This window comes from Sturnus vulgaris, chromosome 18 (assembly GCF_052056855.1).
Source record: "Sturnus vulgaris isolate bStuVul1 chromosome 18, bStuVul1.hap1, whole genome shotgun sequence".
NCBI classification, from domain to species: Eukaryota; Metazoa; Chordata; class Aves; order Passeriformes; family Sturnidae; genus Sturnus; species Sturnus vulgaris.
This window is the reverse complement of record NC_142260.1, coordinates 6,932,156-6,951,541: the sequence shown is the minus strand read 5'-3', so window position 1 is coordinate 6,951,541 and position 19,386 is coordinate 6,932,156. Positions and strand designations below refer to the sequence as shown.

The window sequence follows — 19,386 nt, the reverse complement described above, 5'->3', positions numbered from 1 at the left end:
TTGTGAAAACAAAAGTGGAAGCTGAATGACTGGGCAAGAAAGGTTAGATTCTGATTTAGTTTAAATCGTCTACATACAGATTTCCTATTTTCCCAGATTTTCCAAGCTCTTAAAATTTTAGGGAAAAAAATTCAAGCTAGAAAAAGAAGAAAGTGTCTGTAGCCTTTGCTTTGCTCAGGACCTAACAATTCTTGAAAGATCTATTCCTACATTAAAAAATACCAACAAGCGCTTGGGCCCCATTCCAGTTACAACTTTTTTTTGTGCAATCTTCCTAAAACAAGAGAAAAAAAGGAAAAGAAGAACAACTAGGTGGAGAACTACTCCCAGATGATAATAAACTGACTCAAAAAGTTGAGAACAAGCTGGATCAGCTCTCTAACAGATGGGAGTCTTTACTGTTTTGCTCTTAAGAGACACTGGTAAATTATTTGGCATTATTAAAGATACCAACCACAAAAAGGATCTGTAAAAATACATGTTTCCAACTTTTCATCATCTGGGATTCTGTAGTTGTTAGTGGTCCATGAGTCAGTGCTGATATTTAAATATTATATATTCATTTGGATAGGTGCACAGCAGCAACCTCCAAAACTGAAATAATTGCCACCCATGTGAAAAAAATGGTGGTTTCCTGTGCTGACATATGTAATCGAAACATCTTCTTACTTGAAGTGGATCTTTTAGGCTGTAATCATAGATACAAAGCACAGCAGAACTATCAGATCTGCCTCACCACTGAATTAGTCTGGCTTTATTCAAGTGCAACTCAGCTGAAAAAAGCTGCAGTTACACCAGCATAAAATGGAATATTCTGCCCACTGAGACAGCTCTGCATTGCCTCGTGCCCTGCTCAGACATTTGCAGCACACCAGGGAGATGCACAGAGCTCTGTGTCTGATTTTGATTGTGGGATTTTGGTAGATGTTTGTGGTACTTTAAAAGACTCCTCAGCGTGGTTGGCAGCAGAGAACCCATCCCACCATCTCTGTCGGATACTGGAGCTGCTGGAGGGTAATCTGTTGTCTAAAAGTGGTATTTACTAATGGAGATGGACTAGGAATTCTTAGAGAAATCCAGGTACTTTCCAACATGTCTCTCCTGGTCAGCATCTGCAACTCAGGATTGAGACAGGCCTAAAGGCAGCTGTGGAAATAAACATGAAGAAGGCATTAGAAAACATGATATTATCATTTCTTGTTTTGTGACTTTTGGAAGCAGAAGTTAATAGGCAAGAGACATAATTTTATATAATAATTCCGGTTCAAGTTCTGATGAGTAACATTTTACATGCTTTTGGCAAGCAAAGGAGGAGTAGGTTCCCACAAAACTTTGTGTCTCCTGGTTTCTTTACATGTGGGTGCCATCTGTATTTGCTCCCAAGTAAATGGGCAGATTGGCATTTCAGTGGCTTCCTGCAAATGTCCAAAGTTCCCAAGCAAATTCTTCAACCCCTCCCTCCCTCCCCCCCAAAAAAAGAGGGGAAAAAAATGGACAGCTGAAAAACAAATGAGATGCCTAGAAAGTCAGAAGTTGATTCAACATTTCCTATTTATGCACACAAAAATGACAGCTTAATACATTTTTTCCCTAAAGAGGCAAGGGTTTAGTGTGCACTATCCCCCTAACCACTCAGCACTCTCCAAGCATAAACTCAGCAAAGCTTATATAAACTAACTACAGAACCTCACAGCTGCTGCAAAGTTTTGTGGGACAAACTCATTTGGTTTAAGTGGGACAAAAAATATGAAGGTCAAAACAGGGGCTCAGTCTGACCCTTCCTTTTTCCGGGTAATGTATGGAGCCTTTCTATTTGCTGATGCACTGAGAGTCTTCAGAATGAAAGTGCACCACATCCCTACCAAGTTAAGTAGTTTATAAACAGAGAAACACACCATTTTATCACTGAAGTGAAAATGTATGGGGGAATAACTGTTTTGAGTTACTTCTAAGCTGTGAGATTCCTGGCTGATTCTTTTAGTCTGAGCTGGGGTTGTCAGCAGGTTGTCTTATTGTTCCTTTTGCTATTTAACTTGAGAGACTCCATCTAAAATGCAGGGCCTGTGTGTATGCATAAGCTAGACAAATAAATATCAATCATCTCCCAGATGGTGATAATATGGCCCATGGGAATGGAGCATGGACTTGCTCTGACACTTCTGCCTGCGTTCATTGTATTTCTGAGCTCTCCAAAATCCAGCACCCTTTGCTCATGTCAAATTGTGCCCTCAGTTACACTTTTGCTGGTGCATTTCCTGACTACAGTCCATTGTTTGGTACCTTTGTACCTGGGTGTCTTCCTCCTCAGAGCCAGGTCTTTCAGATTTCCGAGCTTGATGGTTTATTTGATTCTATTTTTAAGCGGATTTTATGCATCTAATTTTGAGTCTGCAATGCAGAAGTTTGAATTAGGCATCCCTGCTCCTTGTAAAACGAGTAAGGAAAGTGAACTGCCTCAGCCTGGGCCTCATGGTGGTGAGATCCCTGAGCAGAGACACTCCTTTGCTGGTCAGTAGGAAATTACTTCAACTCTGCAGCTCCTTCTCCTGTGTTTAAGTGCTTGACTGGGAGCTGCAGCGAGGTATTTCCCTGAAACCTTTCCGGGAATAAGGTACTTATGTCATTTTCTTGGAAACTACCGTGGAGATCATTCCTTTCTTTTAAAGTATAGCCAAGAAAGTACTGCCAAACCCTTTCATGCTGTGTTCACAACCCCAGAATATGAATAGGCTGTTCCCTGTTCTCTTCACTGGGTTTCCAGCCCATATGGCCGAAGTGCCCTGAGGATCCCCTAACCACTAAACCACGCTTGGAGCAGGGAGCAGATTTTATCCCTTCTGTTGAAGCCATTCTGCTTTGCAGAAAAGCCTGATGAATTTTCTGGACTAGATAAGCCAAGAGAAGGTGTACTAATGGTGAAAGTGAGTCCTGTGTTGTTGGCTGTCAAGAGTACACAAGTTCCTGCTTCTGCACTGGTGACTATTCCCACAGTTCATAATGAGTAGTTGTTGGATGGCAATTCACTGAATTATAGGCCACTTTTCTCTTAGACAGAGTCCTAATCCTGGACAGGAGACTCTGTCTCCATATTTTGGCCTCATGAAATAGTCTCAACAGAAAAGTCTAGAGTTTTTGACACACCAAACTTGGTAGGTGGCCCCCACAGCAAGAAAAGCCATGATAGAGCTCAACTTTACCTGCTTTTGTGAAATTCTGCATTTGTACTAAGTAAGTTTGAGCCCTGAGATCTGTCTGTAACACGTAAGAGGTAATTCTTCCAGTTATTCTCCTCTAACTTTCTAATGAAACTCCAATATTTCCATAAAAGGATTATCTATCATTACAGTTCATAAATATGAAGCGAAGATCGAATACAAACGGAGTGAGACAAGTGGGCATGGAGAAGCCAGGAAATTTTTTTCTTCAATATTTTTTGAGAGTCCAAGGCTGGGAGAAATATATGGCTCCATTGGCTATTGTTTGTATGTGACAATTGGCTACATAGGCAGGAACACACCTGGAAAATTCACTGATGCATCCATTGCATGGATGTTTCCATAACTTGAAGATTAATGTCTAAGATGCCTTTTGCCATAAGGAGGAAGGCAGCAGTTCTTTTTCTCTGTTTTCAATAAAATCCAGGCTTTTGGATTATACAGAAAGAAATATGTTTTTCACAGTTTTTATGAGAGTTTATGAAATGTATTTCCCATTATCTAGATCATTCAGCCATCCTGTGTTTATGCAGGGAGATGAAAAGGGAAGATTAATCAGTGAATGTAAAGATACTCAGTCAACAAGCCTTGAGTTTTTTTATCTGTATTAGTGGCTCTGCTACCAGCTACCAGGCTTTTTTTTTCTATTGCATTTTCTCATTTAGAGGAATCAAAACAGTGTGTTAACTAATGATTATTTTAAGAGAAAACCAAAGCTAGTTGATTATTAAAACAAACAGCGCTGCCTTTTAATGTTCATTGATGGATCCATCCTTCAATGCATATAAATGACACAGCTCAAGAGTGAAGCTGCCCTAATTTTTATCAGCTGAGGACCTGGCTTATCACACATTATCAAGTAACACATGACTTACATTATAATTATAAATTTAAATTAATAGAGCTTTTTTTTTTTTTTTCAGTTTTCCACATAACTTGAATGCAAAATATGAACAGAGTACTTGCAAGGAAAAAAGAAGGGCTGGCTGGGAACTGCACTCAGAAAGAGATTGCAGGTAATAAAAATTTAAATAGAAAATAAATTTGCTTTGAAATTTCTGCTCAAACACCTCCTAGAATAAGGAAAATAGTATCTAGCTATCTTAGAAAATAATAGAAAGCACTAAAAATGTATTGTTGTTGTTATTATTATTATCATCATCATTATTTGGGGAACATGGATGGTTTTTAGTTGCTTTGGCTTTGCATTTCTTTTGCTCTAGTAGGTGAAAGGCAGAATAGATCCCTCAGGATAGATTGCATTTAGTCTGCTACTTCAGAGCAGCTAGAGCATTCTGAATCCAGTGGAAACTGGCAAAGTGAGCACGGAAGGAGACTCCTGAAAGCATAATGAGCTGGTAGATGGAGCTGGTAATTGAGTTGCATGTATAACAATGGATGTTTTTACTGGCACAGTACTGGTGTCCACCATGCAAGAGTTACTTAAGGATCTTAGACCTCTCTAGGGTTCTGCCAATGGCTCTGATTCCTGGGAGGGCTGGCTCAGAGAGGAATGTGAGTGGGGTTCATGTCCCAGGCATTTATTCTGTTTCCCTTCCCTGCTTCCCATATTACAGGACACTGGCTGGCACCTCAGCCTACTATAGAATCATACACATGTAATATTTTAATAGGTCAAATGGACCACAACCCTTGCCCTGGAGTTTTTCAGTGCAAATGACCTTCATTTTATTCTGTTATCCTTTAATGGTTATACAGGGTCCCTGCATTTGCTTTGTTTTCATTTTAACGTACATTACAATTATTTAAAACCATTGATAAAAACTCGGAAAAGCTTGGTGGTGGGGGAAACCCCTAAAATGCCATCAGGCCAATTGTGATTCCCCACTTATGGATTTTTTAAAAAACACTCATCCCATTCTTAATTCTTTTAACATGTACTTTATTGTCATCATGTGGCACTATTTTTGACCACAGTGTTGTACTGTAGATCACATCTGCAGAATTATAGCAATCTACACTGAGAACAAACTCAGGTTTGTCTGACACTACCTGTTTCCTGTTAAACACACTCAATGACAAGAATTCTCTTTCCTCTCTTTATTTCCCTCTCAGTTGACTCCTGCAGCAAGTAAATCATTCTTTCACCCAAGACCGAGGTCAGCCTCACTGACCTGGTGCTGCCTGTGTCATCCTGCCTGTCCTCTTTAAACATAGTGCTCTTGTATTTCATAGGAATCTTCCTGGTCTTCCAAGAGACAACAAAAATGTGATTTTCTTCGGACAGGTCTTTTGGACTGTTTGGGACAAAATCTACGACCTGCCAGGTTTAAAGTACTTATCAGTAATTGATGTTCTTTACCTTCCTTTACAGCTACTATCAGCCTGGGAAGTACTTTGTCATCCTCAAGTGAAAAAAAGTACTTTATCCTTTTTTATTTCAGTATTTACTAAGTGTTTACCTCCTCTCCATCACTAACCATGTTACTGTCTTAAAAAAAAATTAAGCACTGGAAACTTTCTCAGTTTCTGAAATATTTCAGATTTTATTTTTCATGTTAGTCACATTTCTCTCAGGTATAGAAATATCTCCTATGCTTTTAGCTTCTCTTTTTCCCTGGTTTTAATTTTTAAAAATATATATGTTCATTTCTACCTAATCTCTGTCTCCTCTATTTCATTCCCTCGGAAACGACATTAAAAGGTGCAAAAAGAAACTGTACATATATATATATATATATATACACATATATATCTATATTTGAGTAGGGTTTCCTTGCTCCATTTGAATGTTGACTTGAAACACTGAAAGTCTTCACATTTTGCTGAAGGCATGCAAAAACTGGAAAGCTTTTGATCCACAGCAGTTACTGTGGGCCATTGAGGAAGGGAGAATGAGCCTCCCATGCTGAACACGAGTGGAAGGCACGAAGGATATGAGAAGGGAAGGTTAACCTGTAGCTTGCCTGTAAGAGAATCACAATTGCTCCAGATTGGTGATTTTGGAGTAAGTTACTTGGATTTTTCTTGGAGAGTGAGACAGCTACTGTTTCATGTATCTGCTTCATTAAGTTTAGACTATATTTGTCTCTGTTTGCTTTCCCACTTGTGCTTTGGAGTGTGTCTATCCGTGCTCTGTTTCACAGAGCCTGGAGTTTATTTGCCTAAGTTTGCTTTCCACTGCCTTTGGACTGTGTTTGCACTGAGCTCTGTTTCATTCAGCCTGGACTTTTGGGCCCAGGTTTGTTCCACAGCATTTGGGCTGTGTTTGTTTTGCTTTCCATAGCCTGGGAATGTGGCTGTGCACAGCCTGCCCCTGCCCCAGAGTGTCTCTGTCTGTCTGTCCCGTGCTGGGCTTGAGAGCCATCCTGGGCTACCTCACCCACCTGCAGTGCAATGATTCTGGAGTCTCCCAGTTTGCACTGAGGAAGGATCTGACATAAACTGAGTTGCCTGGCATGGACTGTAACATCAGAGCAAAATTTCTCTCAGATCTGCTACAGGCAAATCGAATTTACGTGGGGCCAGAGAGGGAGTGCCACCAAATTCCCAGCCAAACACAGACATGCTCAGTTTGTGCTATTTTAATTAAAATAGAGGAAAAAAAATATAACCATGTCCTGTAATCTTTACTGTTTGAAAATGAAGTTAATTAGAAATACAAATGCTTCTCTTATTTTCCAGGGTTTTTTTTTGTTTGGTTGAGTTTTTTTCCTAAATCTGTTTTTCTGCATTTTGACTGGTGTATTCTCCAGTGATGACATTTCCACATCTTCTGGAGATGAGCATTTGCCACAAGCACAGGTGTCATTTGAGAGTGCTGTCTGGAACACCTTTGGGTAGCTCAAGACAAATTCTCACACCCAACCCCTCAAAGAGCTGCTGTTTGCTTTTCACCCTGCAGGAACTGACCCCTTGCAGCACACAGAACTCTGCTGCAATCATTTCAAGCATTTGTTGTTTATTAGTTACAACCTTATATGAGTTCATGTAAAGAGATCATTTCTAGTGTGATATCTGCTTTTTGCAAAACCTAAACACAACACCATTTTAAAAAGGAAAGGTTGGGTACCAATTTGGCTGCACACGCCTGTGGTGCAAAATACCAGCACCACTCTTCAGCCTCCCACCTCCCTCGTTTTGGTCTTCTGTGACAGAGCAATGAATGCCTCAAATACCATATTGAATTCAAATTCCATGTTGAAAAGGAATGCTCTCCACCTCCTGTGATGTGGAGAACATGAGTCTCTGCCTGCACATTTAATTTCTTGCAGTGGTCATGACTGTTGAACTGGTGCTGAACACTTGAGCTATTCCTCCTACCCCATCATAAATGGAATATGTACACAAATTTGAAGTGAAGGCATAAAATTAAATATGCAAATCCCATTTTTTTCCCCCTCACTGCAGCTATTTACCCAGCAACAGCAGAACTAAAAACACCCCAGAGAACAACTTAAACTGAGGAGAGGGTCAGGTTGAATAAAGTGAATTATGATGTAGTCAGAGTTACTGACAGAGGCTTCAGGGTTAACCAGCCTTTGTGGCAAGGCTTTGGTAATCACTGAGACTAAAGACAAACAAGCCCCCAGGTACAGAGAATGTGCCATCTCTGTGGATGTTTAGAAGCAATTGGCCCTTCCCAATGACCAGGGGAAAAATTAGTCAAAGCCTGACTCAACACAACTATTTTTTGGTCTGTAATCACATGAAGATAGGTGTGATCAGTTTTATTTGAAGAAGATAGCAATGCTGGAAAGGCAAACGGTTGTATTGTGACTTTAATATTTGGATTTAGTTGATTTTGGTAACTGATGTTTTTAATCTTCAGGGATTTTTAAAAAATGGTCAGAAATGAAAGGGGTTATAACACATAGGTTATCTATTATTTGGAAGATCTTAATATATTAAAATACAACAATTAAAAATAGCAGTTGAAGATCTGCAACCTTCACTGCATTGATCGTCAGCAAGGGTTTGTAATCAGTTTTAGATGGCTTGAGTCTGGAAAAATAAGGGAAACTGTGTTGAATACAGAGGATAAAAAAATTCTGATTTTAGATTTTGAATGCATTAGGTAAGTTTTTCATGTTACGAGAAGCAGATAAGAAATAATAAATATCTTTTAAAGGTAGATGAAGAGAACCTCCTCTTTACAGAAAGGGAATATGAATTCCTCCTAACTTCAGATGTCAGCTCAGCTAATAAAAACCCGCCATTGCTGTGGTATCACAGCCACTTTCTGCAGGTACAAAAGCAGAGTTTTATCAGCCCTCAAAATTACACAAGGGGAACAAGGAAAAACGAACAGCTGCAAACAAGGCAAGCCATGAGAAGATTTTATTTTTCAGTATTTCTGCTGTTATGGAATCCCCTATGTAGTTTTCCACTAATTTGCCAAGAAATCAAACTGGGAAGAGATTGGATGGATCTGACACACACAGGTGTTCGTGCCTCTTCTTGCCAGTGTAGGGACTGCCACTTATCCAGGGAAAGGATGGGCAGGGAACTCCCTGCCATATGTTGAGAGGAAAAGAGAAAGGACTGACCTCATCTTCAGGCTTAGGATTTGCTACTTCTCCTGTCCAGGACTCAGGGTTCTGAATGTTATTTCAGAATATTTTTTACAAGTTTGTGGACAGTGCAGTTGACTTTGTTGCTCCAGTTGAATGCTTAGATGTGCTTGGTTACCTTCAGACTTCGCTAAAGGAATCACTGCATAAGAGAACTGTTAAGAATGTCAGCTTTGGGAAATGGTGGTACTGGTACTTAGCAATAATTATCAATACTGCATCTCAAGTCTGATTTTACCCCTATCAAAGCATTTCTATATAGGCATTTATCAAACCTTTTCCAAGCATGTCCTAAAATCTAGTTTTGTTCACACTGTTATCACAATCTCTTACTCAGGTGATAACATTTTTTCCATGAATTTGGATTCTCAGTCCTCATAGCATTGATATTATTCATCAAGAATGAGGTTTTAAGCAATTATTGACTATGTAAGCCCAGCCCTGCCTTCATTGCTGAGGTAACACCCACTGACATCAATTAAGCACATTTTATTTATTAAAGGACCACTGCAATAGCTTCAGTGGGCAGACAACACTTAGCTTATTTTTTATAATATTTTATCTTGGCATGAAGTTCAAGGCTTTTTTCCAGGCCTGTATCCAGCTGCAAAAAAGAATTATAGCAATGAGACTCTCCAAGAAACGACCAGACAACCTAGGAAATGTGGCGAGTCCTATGGCTACACTCAGGGAAACATTCACTGGTGCTTGGATCCATGCTGGATCCAAAGGGGAGCAGAGAACTGGAGCTTCATGTTTCAGGTCTCCATCTTCTAAATTAAGCCACTGTGTGGCTGTGTCTATAAATTAAAGATGCAGGCAATTTGGAAATGTTCTTAGTGCCACGGTAGGTGGAATGCAGCCCATTGCTGGCATCACCAGAGCCAACACCATCCTTGGGTGTTTCTCCTGCATCATTTCTGGGGCTGAGCCAGTGGCACACACAGGGCTCTGTCTGTTGTGCCATCTATGTGGAGACTCTCCAGAAGGCTCCCTGTTCATGGGCACCACTGATGTTAATTCAGCTGCTCACACCAACCATCCCAGAGATCAGGCCCTTATCTAGCAGCTGGCAAAATGCCATCAAACAACTGAAAATGAGGAATTGAGAGTGGGGGAAATCAGTGTTGGTGAGAATGTGCAATGCTCAGGGTGTGTTTTTTAGCAGTTTCTTGTGCAAAGTGCTTTACAAACACATATTGAGACATATTCCCTCATTGGGTGCTTAAAAGGCAAACAAAGACAATTATGATGTCCATTCTGCACAGAGGAACCAAGGGATTAGCAGAGGGATTAAGAGAGCTACCTAAGAGCATGATGAAGATCTGAAAACATGGGCAGAATCTCCAGCCCAATGCCTCAGACAAGGTATTTTTTCCTTAGTAGCAATGCTTTATTTATAATCAGACTTGAGAGTCTTTCCCCAGCCTCAAAACCCCAGGAAAGATTTCACTGTGGATGTTTGTTATTTCACTGAAAAATCATCTGATTTCTGGTTCTCAAATAGAGAGCAAGTGCTGCCTAATGGTTTTTGTATTAAGAGGATTCTCATTTTCCACGTGCTGTCTGGCTCTGGTTGCTGTTACGAGATGTTTGGAGAGTGCTCTTTGGAATAAAAAAAAAGGAATAAAAAACATCAGAGGGGGCTAAACCCGATGATAACTAAGACTCAGTGCTATATATGGCTTTTCCTCAATGTTTTCAATGGCAGGGAAACAACAAGTTACATGAAATCCCAACTTTTTAGAGACCCTTGGCCAAAACTCTGAGAGCTACAGTTTGTTCTGTGGGTCTGGAGCTGGGAGATGTGCACAAGGGCAGCTCCTCTAGACCAGCCACGTCTTCTGCTCTCTCCCAGCAGTCTTGGTGTTTGCAGTTAAATGATTATTCAGTAGAATTTGCTGCTTCAGTATGCAATACCCCTTGGTTTAAGCAGAAAACAGTTGCTAAACATCCAACAGATGAGTTGGGTAGAGGGCATACACACAGCAGACTTTAAATGTCAGTAACATACCTTGTTTCTGAAGTTAGGTACCCATGGCAGTTTAATCTTACTTTTTTCTGGACAAGATCAAGTAGGCATCTTGTCTGAATAGACAGAATGGAACAACCTATACACTTTTCAGATTTCACAGGAGAAAAAAAACCCTTGAACTGCTTATTTTTATTCCTTTTGTGTAGTAATTTATTTTTATTGCCACCTTTCTTTACACCCTTGGACTCGAATAGCTATTGGTTGGGTTAGGTGAACTAATGGTCTAATGGGTCAGAGGATCAGAGACCTTCTGAAGGGCTCAGACCACCCACCCTTCTCCTTTCAGATCCCACAAATTTTAAAAAGATATATTTCTTCAGGCTGTGGAAGGCTGTTTTCTCAACTCCCAAAGCTAGGAAGGTCCTCCTTCAAATTACACAAATTATATCCAAAATCCATTGAAGAATCCTGAAAAACCTGGAACATGAAAGTATTTTTTCTTGTCAAATCTGACATGTGCTGAATATATTACTTTGTGTGTGCCAATATAACTAGATAAGGGAAACTGTGAAAATGCCCTTTGCAATTGGTAAGGATATTTAAAGGGCTGTGGAAGCTAAACTGAAATCTTAGATAGTAAAATTCCTGCTCTTTGGAGTGGAAGAGATTCAGTCTAACTTTTTTGTCTAGAGGATGTTAGAAACTTACCTATGGTACCTAATACAACTTTAATTCCTGGAGAGAGAAAGTTAATCTAGAGAGTCAGCTTGTTCTTAGGATTGATGAGGGTGTATATTTATTTATTTATGTCTACATTAAGTTCACAGAAAACCTCTGTAGGTGCCCATCATGAGATATGAACAGGGTTTTCAAAATTTCCAGTCTTGGAAATGTAGATGAACTGTTCACTTAGGGAAGCAAGACTGGATCTTACAGGTCTTGACTCTTCTTTTATTTCACAGGATGCTTCACATTCAAAAGTAAATTTAATTCTCTCAAATAAAATTATATGCTTTGCAAATGTTTTAAATTTTGTTCTTTACAAATTCCTGTAAGGATTCATCTTTTTATTGGGGGGAAAATGATTTGCTCATCCATGAAGAAGAGAGGAAGAGCAGTGGCCTCAAGATATGGGAAAACTATGACAGAGTTTTAAATTTCTTGGGGTTATATATGGGCTTGCTCACATATCATAAACACCTTTACTTGCTTCTCTGAATGAATTAAATACCAAGTCACAAATACTCAACCTTGAGAGGCCACAGGAATCACAACCACCCGAGACACAGAGCTCCTCTGGCAGAGTGACAGTGTAGCTGCATTTAGCCTTACTCAAGTCCGTTTGCTCAATCTATAAAACCTAAATACATATATATATATATACAGAAAATAATCTGTTAACTTTAAATATAAAGTTTTTTGGTGCTCTTGAGGCTTTTTCAAACATTAAAGCCGTTAGACATTGTTGTTCATCAATAGACAAGGAGATAGAAAACGGGCACAGATTTTCTGCTGGAAGCAGTCATTTACAAGAGCAATTTCAGATAAAGGGAAACACAAGCAAGTGCTGAGATCACACGTGAGGCTAAGATTTACTCCATCGTGGATTTAGACATTTTTGATCCAAATGGACAGACAAGCAGCACTGAATTGTTGCTTTGGAGCCCTGACTGATGTCTCAGTCGATCATGGCAGCTTTGCTCTGCAGCGTGCACAGCCCCATGCCACACTGGAAGAGGGCAGATTGCATCAGGTTCACCACTTGCCCACCCAGTTATGTACCCAAACCAGCAACCAAAGGAGGGAAATCCGAGGCTGACTCCCACTGCTCTCCCCTCTTTTGGCTGGGAGCTGCTATTTTCTTCCTGCCCCTTGTATAGGGCAGAGGACAGCAATAACCAGGGTCTTGCTTTCATTTCAGCAGCTGTACCATGTTTCCTCCAAGTAAAGGGCTTGTTAACAAACTTAGAAAGGGTTGGAAATTCAGATTGCAGGAATAGATAATTGAAAGATGGGGAGGTTTCTTCCCCAGCAAATAATAAGCATCACCCCTTGAAATAAATCACTTGATTATAGAATTACATTGTATTTTCTACCTTTTTTAGTCAGACATTATTACTCATAAACCAAATAATATGATCATTTTTTAAGAGCTGAGATCATGCCTAGAAATTGGTCCAAACATGACTAGACATTGTAATTCATTTTTTCAAGGTTTTTGCTAGCCAAGAGCCAACATCTGTACTGAAGTGCAAAGGATTTTAGAGAGAATGGGTTGTTCCTACAGAAACTGTTGCGTCATTTTCAGAATGCTGCTGAAGTTAATGAAGGTGTGCACAGCCTCCTTTCTTTCAAAAGAGATCATCAGTCCATGCTTTCCAGTGTGAAATGCAAGGATGTAAATATGGGGAGTTAGCTGTATTTTGTAAGAGGAAAAAACAGAGCTACCTGGTGAATTAAAGCAATATAAATTCTTCACCATGGGCATTTCTGGGCTGGAGGCCTTTGGCACTGCAGACTGCACCTCTTAGCCTTCCTAACCCTGAGCACAGTTGAGGTTTGGGTCATTTGTATGCCACTGAAATGTTTTTGTGGTGCATTGTGGTGGTTTCTTTTAATAAACCTGTAGACCTCCTGTTTCCCTCTGACCAGCACTGCTGGGTTTGGAACCAAATTGGACTTGTGTGTGCACAGCCAGGGCACTGGAGCTGCTCCAGCACCAGGTCTGGAGCCATTCTAACTCAGGCCTGGTTTTTCCAATATGTTTTTATAATCATGCTTAATTATGGGCATGAGAAATAACTAATTACTGAAGTGCATGACTCTCTTCCTCCAAGAAAATGTGCCATGGCTATTTTGCTTATCAGATTTTGCAACCCATGCAACCCCTGCCAGCAGAAAAGGTGCCGAACATCGAAAATATTATTTCCTTCTCCTGAGTGTTTAGTATAACAATATAAGCATTGACTGTTGTGTACTTTGGTATTATTTTCCTTTCCTGCTTATAGTCCCTTCTCATGTTTCTCCATCATTTTAGGCCCCTAATAGGGATAGGATGAACCCATTGATGTCGGCACATGGAGCCTGCTAGTAGCATGCCTTTGGTTTTAGTCTCCTAGCAGCAGCCATTCATGTTATGTGGGCTTTCTTTTTTGGGCATTGCCCACCCCTGAATCTGACTTCAGGCATTTTTCACTGCCTGTTCTGCATGAATAGCCACAGGCCTCTTGCCAATTGTCCCCCCTCCTTGAAAGCCAGCCTCAGCCAAAGGCCTTTTCAAGTGTGATCCCAGAGTGCCACACAGGCTTTCAGGGTATTGTTGTCGAGATGAGGGCCCTGCACTGGAAAGTGGGGTCAGAAGAGAAAGCACAATAAGGGGTGATGGAGGCTTCATGCAGTCCTCAGATGCTGGCCTGTTTATTAATTTACAAAACTAATGTCACTGTCTTTAGAGGAGAGATTGAGTGAAAAAGATGCCCTTTGAAGAGAAGAACTGCTTTTGATGCATTACCAAAACACTGCTCCCCTTATTAAATTGATTTTATGGAAGAAAGTACAGCTAATAAAAGTTCAGAAACACCAATAAAATATTGAAGGTCTGGATTCAGTGTTTTCTTTTTTCCTCATCAGCTCAGACACAATTCATGTTAATGGGTTTTACAAGCTGTCCTTGGGCAAAAAAAAATCCTTAAATTTGCAAAAATCTGGTCTTCCTTATGCATGTCACACAAACTATTAGTCAAGACAGTACAATAGTGCAAGCTCTTTAGCAAAGCTCTCCTCATACATAACGTAATGAAATATTCAAGCAGAATTTGTTTACCTCTCAGTGTTTTTGGGGGAATCTAAAAGGGTCGGGGATCATGAATCTTGAATATAACACACAAAAGTGGCTTGATTTGTGAGAAGATTCAGAGATGGGCTTGAATGTTGCTCCTGCAGTCAGTGTTGGTGCAGATTAGTGGATCTGGGCAAGCAGGTCTCTGATCTGTCCCTGTCATGTGAGATGGAGTCCTGTTGTCTGGTGGGATTTAAGGTTTGCCTTGCAGGGTTTAATCTAAGAGCAACCTTGGGAATAAATGTGGTTTCTATATTCTTTATTCCTTCCTTTACCCTTCCTTTACCTGGTCAAAGGTGAGGCTGGCTGCATCCCCCTACAGCCATGCTCATGGTGGTTTCATTTTGCTGACCAGTGCCACTGCAAACTGTGAACTCCATCTCCTGCCTCCCCCAAAAAAAGAAGAGAGATGCTGCTCTCTCCATCTCAGACCAGCTCCAGAAGCAGTGTGTCACACCCAGCTGAATCCTGTTCTCTTATTACCCCGAGAAACCAAAGCAGGAACAAGTGGCTGCATCCACAGAGACCTTGTCCCTTCCACAAGGGTTGGTGCTGTGAGCTGCCAGAAATCCGGCATGATCATCACTGTGGATGCTCCTCAGGACTGAGGTCAGGGAATTCTGGGGCCACAGCCATGAAACTCTCCAGCTGGAACTAAAGACAGCTGTCATTAGGCTTGTGTCCTCTGCAGGCTGGAAGCAGAAGGAAGGCATTCCAGTCTGACCAGTGAGTTTCAGATCGATGCAAGATTAGGAGTCGGTTTTAAACCTGTGGCTGTGAACGTGTGATTGAATTTTAACTGCTTTCAATTAATGTAGATCAAAAGAGACTTTTGTAGTTGGACAGTCCTTCAAAAGTACCAGACTTCAAGCATAAATCTGTCCAGTCTGCCTTTGTTTTTCATAACTTGTCTTGCCATGTTTGTTAATTATGGAAGGCATTTAGGACTTGCTCTGTCTCATCCAGTTTCTTCACTTCAGCAGGGCTCCAGCAGTCAAGTCAGCAATTTTACAATCCACTGCCTTGGACCTAGAAAGTCATTTATGGCCAGCAAGTGGGTGTAAATTGCTAATGGTAACATTTAAGTCTACCCTGTAGGCAAAGCAATGCAGATTGATCCATGGAACAAAAATAGTTATAATCTACTCACCTTCCTAGTAGCAGAATATAATTCAAAAGCTTCTTATCTCTTTTTAAAATGATAATCCAGGAGAAATAAGTTTATGATGAGGAATGCTCTTACCTGAAAGCAAATACCAGAACATCACCCTGTACAATAAGCACTGGTAAAATTTAATTGTACTTTTATTTTGGTTTTCAGCTCTGCTGCAGACAGATTCACAGATTAATGAGTTCAACATTACTCTCCATGCTTCTATCAAATATATGTTCTCAGATTGATATATTTGTTTATAAGTATAATCATTAGGAGCATAAAAGTGCTGATTTTTCCTGAATAGGACACTATTATTTGGTATAGGTGTATTGACAGCTAATTCTCTACAAATTATTTTTTGCTTAAGAAAAGCTTCATTGATTTTCAAACACAGAATTCAGTGAAGGATTAGGAGACTGGTTAGTGAATTATTCTGTGACGTTTTAAAAAGGGATTTTGTATCCTTTTGTACTTGCAATTGTCTGGTATGAAGATACTGCACACCTTAGTAGAAAGGTGTGAAGGGCTTTTGCAGGCTTCATCCTCTCACTAAAATTAGCTGCTTTGAAAATGGTTCCTTGAATTAGGTCAAGAAGTTAGATCACCCAGCCTTTTACAGTGCTTTTCAGTCTCACAGTCAAGGTAGGTAAATAGGCCAAATATCTTCTTTTAACGTTGTCATGTCTTTCTTCTCTTTATTAATTAAGAATGTGAAAAAAAGGCTGCTAAATTGACGTTTCATCAGTCAAAGCTGAAAGCTACTAACTGTGACTGAAGATTCTCTAGGAAACACAGCATCTTTGCAAAAGAGCATACCTGGGGTGCAGGAATAGGCATCAAACAGCTCTGCAGCCTGTGGTGATAAATCCAACACCCCCAGACAGTTTGGAACTTGCCTGTACAAGATCTGTTTATTTTGGCTTCAAGTGGACGAGAGGATTTGTCCTCTATATGTAAACAGGCACAGATAACAGGATGTCAATGAATGTATTTCAATATTTACCTTTTAAAAATTAATCAAATTAACCACAGAAAAGTACTGAGAGAGAAATGTGACAAGTAGCAGTAAGGTTCTCATAAACTACTTCCCTTCTCCTTCCTTGTGAACAGCAATAAGCAGTCAAAGTACCCAGGAAAGCTTCTCTGGCAAACTTGCCACTTCCATGGCAGGAATAAACACAGCCATGACCAGGTCAAGAAAACCCCCAGTGTGGGGAAAGGTTTTATGATGGCTTAGAGGCACTAATGGGTAAAAAAAGGTGTCTGGGAAAGATAGGGGATTGAGTAATCCTCCAAAGTTCAGCATTTTGGTTCAGATAACAAGCTGAATGGTTTATCTGGAGCCTTCTGAATCTCACTGAGGTAAAGCTCAAGCGACAATCTTATGAAAGCAAGGCTTAATGTGACATTTTGAACTTCTGCTTCTGGTCCATTTAAGAATCAAACAAGAAGTGCAAGAATTAAATACTTCCTTAAAAAAGAAGTTAATTCAACATGTTTTAGAGTTAACTGAGTTTTGAACTAGTTAAGTTCAGATTTAGGTGTGATTTTGGACCATTTAATGCTTATTTTAAACCATCATCTGTTCTCTAAATAGTCAGGGAAATGTTTGTAGCTACCTAGACAATATCTATATCAGATTCCAAACACAACATGAGGTTAGCATTAAATGCGGTTACTAAAGCAAATTTCCACATCCTTATATTTTTTCTCCTTTTTTTTCTCTTATTTCCTTCACACCTATTTATCATCTAAAGGATAAAGGGAAAGAAAGAATGGGCAAATCAAAACAAATTTTTAGAAAACAAAACCAAACAAATCTGTCTTCCCTAAACAGACACTTTTCTTTTTACTCCACAAAATAGCTAAACTGCCTGAGGAAATCAGGTTAATGAAGAGCAGTGACATTGTGATGACTGTGGACAGAGACTTCAAACAAAGTGGTCAAGCTAGGAGGAAAAGACTCTTGGTGTTTTGCAATGGAAAGAGTACAGGATTGCTGAGTTAGGTTTTGGAGACCACGTGAAATCCTTCTGCAACTTTCTCTGTAGATTCTGCTTTTGCTAAGTAAAGGTCATACTATTTTACTATTTTACCCTGGATGTAATGAATGTGAAACCACAGTGAACAGGGAATGTCCACATCTCACCACAATGCACAGCCTTGCTGCAGATGTGGGGTAGTTGCTTCTTCACTTGTAGATAATCTGGTATGGGTTGCGATGTCTCAAAGTTCTCTGTAGCATTTGTTTGTCTTTCTGCCTCTTTTCAGCAATTTTAGAAAGGTTTGATTTTAGCACAGGGCTTTTGGAAAGGCTCAGCTTTCCAAAAAAAAAGCCTCAAGAGGTAGATGAATTTTCAGGGGGTAATCTGGCTCTGGATCTTGCAGTGGGAGGTCACAGATATAGACTGCTCTGTAAAATTTAGTTACTCAAATGAGAGCTGTGTTCTTTTGAAATCCTCACCTCAACTGTAATGCCTGGAAGGCTGAAAAATACCTTAATTCTGCTTTTGAGTCCCTTTAATTTGCTTCTACTCGTGGATGTCATCTCCTGAGTCCTGCCTGTGTCCTTCTGTCTGTCTTGCTCCCACTGAGCCTGGGTCTGCAGAGGGACCTGGGCAGAGTTTTGTTACCTCAGAATCCCTCATGCATGAATTGATTTCATTGCTTGAAATTACAACAGCGAGCTGCTTCACCTCAAAGAGACTTTGTTTTCTGTTCTTTTTCTTTGCAGAGTAGTCTGAAATGGCCAGAGGATCCACAGGGATGGAAGTACTCTGAAGGTAGGAAGGTATGGTTTCAATTAATATTCAACTTCAGCAGAGTCAAAATGTTTCACAAAAACTCACTGATTTCGACAGGATTCAGGCTTTAAAGTTCTGGCCTGGGAGAAATATGACATGAAAACCTGTGGGATTTAAAAAAAAAATACAAATCAATTTTTTAAATGTCTGAAAAATTTTTGGTTTTACTTTATCACAAAACAAAAGCAATGCTGGGGATTCAGAAATAGTGTAGAAACAAATTTGTCATTCACTGGCTATTTCCTTGAAATATAAACATGGAAACCAAAGAACCCATCTGATTACCTTGGTATTATTGCTGTCTTCCAAGCTCTTCCACTCTGGACGTGTGACTGATCTGTAACGCTTTAAATGGCAATAAAGTGTTAGGAATAAGATTTCTGTGTGGTCTCTGTGCCAGCATCAGAGAAAAGATCCAATGCAGCTAATCTGTTCAAGTTTAATGAATGTCCTGCTGACTTTTAAGGGAGCTGGCTGCCTGACTACCCTCTGAGATTTTAAAAATCTCCTCCTATTTTGTAGAATTTTGTCAGGAAACCAGATTGAGTGAGCCCATATAGAAAATGCCATTGCCGTTCCTACAGGTTTCCACAAGACATTTGACCCCTTCCCTCCCCTCCCTTTCTTTCTTCTTTTTATACCTCTCTGGAATGCAGATATTTTGGTTAATTTTCTCCAGCTGTCACAGAGTCTCACAGGAAAATGACCTCGCAGAGTGACCACTTCCCCTATTCCTTGACTTAAGTAGATTTTTTTTCCTTCAGAGCTTTCACCACATCATCCACATCACTGTCTGGTGTCTTTCATGAGTCAGGAAAAAAGAAAAAAAAATTTCCACCATCTAGAAAAAAAAAAAAAGGGAAC

General features: G+C 40.0%; 1 long non-coding RNA gene across 2 annotated transcripts in view; it reads left to right on the top strand.

Moving 5' to 3' along the window:
- The window catches only part of LOC106854723 (uncharacterized), an 83,448-nt gene that overhangs the window by 23,775 nt on the left and 40,287 nt on the right, over positions 1-19,386 (top strand). For both annotated transcript variants that reach the window (XR_015807454.1, XR_015807453.1), the window contains exons 3-4: positions 4,139-4,231; positions 18,453-18,509. This is a non-coding gene — a long non-coding RNA (uncharacterized LOC106854723). The remainder of the gene's footprint in view (positions 1-4,138; positions 4,232-18,452; positions 18,510-19,386) is intronic.